Below are 2,944 nucleotides of genomic sequence, written 5' to 3'. Positions count from 1 at the left end.
TGCATGTCACGTGGTTTTATATCTACATTCTGTGTATTCCGATGCAATATGTTATTTGCCTGATGAACTGAAGTTATCAACATCGGTGTATAATTACACACACGTTGCAGACAATTCAGAACAATCAGCAACTATCTGATTCCAAACTACAACTATGGAACTTGGCGTCACTTTCCGGGCTGAGAATACAGATGGGACAAGATCCCTAATGCGCCTTGAAATGAGGAACTCAAAAGTCACGTGTAAACAAAAATTCTCTGTGTAGTGATATTTGACACTTTTCTATGATAAATAAGTGACTGAGCTTAACCATTTGAATTAATTTAGAAAGTAGGGGAACACAGAATAAATGTGTAAAATCTATGGAGCTATTAAATGTGTTCAAAGTATTAAATTTTCAAAGAACTTTTTGTGTTAAAAATGGGATTATTTACCATGAGGAGCCGCATCACAAAAGGATACTCGGGGTTTGCTAATTTACGGAAAAAGTAATCTCACTTCGTACCCCGAAAATTTAACCACATATGTCAAAATGTCTCAGCTTCGAAACGAGCCATCACACATATCCAAGTTAACGATATGGACTGAGCAACAGAAGAAAACGTTACCATTACGGCCTATGGAAAAACTAATGCGCATCTTTACCCAATTTAGAAGCTCAATTCCAGAAGTTGTCGGACTGATTTATGGATGATTTCACCTGTACATGATGGTTAGTATTTTTTTATTTATACCTAGTTATCATAAATGGTTTAAGATAAATATTATTGATAAAGATCAGCAAAAACTCAAGGAAATTTTCGCTTTTAAAATACATTACTGGCACGGGGCTGAACACTTTTTTTAGGCACAATCATAACTTTGTTTACTTCCGAGAGATCTGAAAGGAATTTGTTTGCTACATTGAAAAGGCAAGAAATAACTTTTAAATATTATTAAATTGTAAGTAAACATGACACAATATAGTCTTTGTTATGTAATTATCACTCTGGTCTACATGAATACCTGATAATCAAGGGAGATAACACACTTCATACGAGTAAAGTGAGATACATCATCACATGTGCTTTTAACCAATGATTTGACCCCTGGTCAGTAGATATCATATGCATAAAAAACAGAAAAAAACATTTACATGCTTTAAGAAAATCATGAATTATTATTTTTAATGCACATGAGCAAAACAAAAGATATTGTCATTTCTCAGCACTGAAAAAGGGGGAGGGTCAAACTTTTTTGAAAACAATATTTCTGCACCTATTCAATTATTAAGCTAGTTAGCTACTACCCATTGCTTCTAATACAAAAGGTTTAAATGAAGGTGGCTAAGCCACAAGGGAGAAGCATTTGTCTTTCTTTGTGATTAAACTTTCAAGAATAAGATTTTTCTCTCTCAATAATACTTATGTATTTAAATCAAATGATAACAAAGCCTGAGTATTTTTTTTGTCTTATTTCAGTTCCAGACGTATCATTATTTTCAACCTGAGATGGCAAACTAGAGGTTTTAAAAAGTCCTGAATAACTGGTAAGCATTTTGTTTTATTAGGCAAGCTCTAAATTGTTTTTTATGATATTTATGCAATTGAAATTACAGTCGGTATGTTAAAAATATGCTAATATGAAAACTGTTGCTATGGTCTTGGTATTAAATGAAAAGGCTTAGTTACAGATCGTTACGACTCAATATTTCGAGTTAAATCTTGCGGCAACTGTTTCTCATGTAACACTGCAAACTATATTTAGCACTACTTTGATCTGTCGTTATTTAATGACGCCATTATACATGTGATGTCACAATGTTTCCGTTAAGACCTCTTGTGGATTTCTCACTGATAAAAGGTTTTCACTGAAATACATGTAAAAAACATTTTTTTCTCAAATAGAATTATGTGAAAGGACAAGTTTTGAAAATTTGCACTATATTGTACTCTAATTATATGATATGGATGATTTCCAAGTAGTTTAGAGTGGTTTTAACAGTATTAAATACCAGATTTCCACTAGTAAGAATAATTAAGTTGGTGGTTTTTTTTTATACAACCTTCATTTTTGCATAATTTCTCTGTCAAAATGCATTTTAAGGCACAAGAAAATTTTGTAGAATGCTTTAACAGGGTCTTTGTATTGTAATAAGAGGTTATAATCAGAAGTTTTGTCCTTGTTTTGACTAGTGAAGGTATTCTGGAAGAAATTACTTATACATACTCATTGTATTCAAAATAAATGAATATAGCGACGAAAGTGTCATTGCCTTATAGTGCTAAAACAACTTTATTTTTTTTCAGAAATGGACAAAAATACACAGATTTATTCAGAATGTTATACCGATGAAGATCACATAAAATATTTGGAAAAATAAGAAGTATGGATTTCAATATGGGACAAGATCCCTAATGCGCCTTGAAATGCGACCCTCAAACGTCACGTGTATACAAAAATTCTCTGTGTAGTGATATTTGACACTTTTCTATGATAAACAAGTGACTGAGCTTAACCATTTGAATTAATTTAGAAAGTATGGGAACACAGAATAAATGTGTAAAATCTATGGAGCTATTAAATGTGTTCAAAGTATTAAATTTTCAAAGAACTATTTGTGTTAAAAATGGGATTATTTACCATGAGGAGCCGCATCACAAAAGGATACTCGGGGTTTGCTAATTTACGGAAAAAGTAATCTCACTTCGTACCCCGAAAATTAAACCACATATGTCAAAATGTCTCAGCTTCGAAACGAGCCATCACACATATCCAAGTTAACGATATGGACTGAGCAACAGAAGAAAACGTTACCATTACGGCCTATGGAAAAACTAATGCGCATCTGTACCCAGATATAAGACATTGGACTAACATCAATAGTTCAAAAATATCTAGCGAGCAGGATATTTTGGTTTTCAAGTAAAACAAATAAGGATTTATTTTAGTGATGAACATTTGT

The 2,944-nt window shown here is 32.3% G+C and overlaps 1 long non-coding RNA gene across 1 annotated transcript; it reads left to right on the top strand.

Moving 5' to 3' along the window:
• The first annotated feature begins 886 nt into the window (after positions 1–886).
• LOC139485903 (uncharacterized) lies at positions 887–2,386 on the top strand. Its single transcript, XR_011655422.1, has 3 exons — positions 887–942; positions 1,461–1,528; positions 2,289–2,386. It is a non-coding gene; the product is annotated as an uncharacterized lncRNA (long non-coding RNA).
• The last annotated feature ends 558 nt before the right edge of the window (positions 2,387–2,944 follow it).

Source organism: Mytilus edulis, chromosome 8 (assembly GCF_963676685.1).
Source record: "Mytilus edulis chromosome 8, xbMytEdul2.2, whole genome shotgun sequence".
Classification (NCBI taxonomy): Eukaryota; Metazoa; Mollusca; class Bivalvia; order Mytilida; family Mytilidae; genus Mytilus; species Mytilus edulis.
Note: the sequence above shows the minus strand (reverse complement) of the source record. Positions and strands in the feature narration are given on the sequence as shown.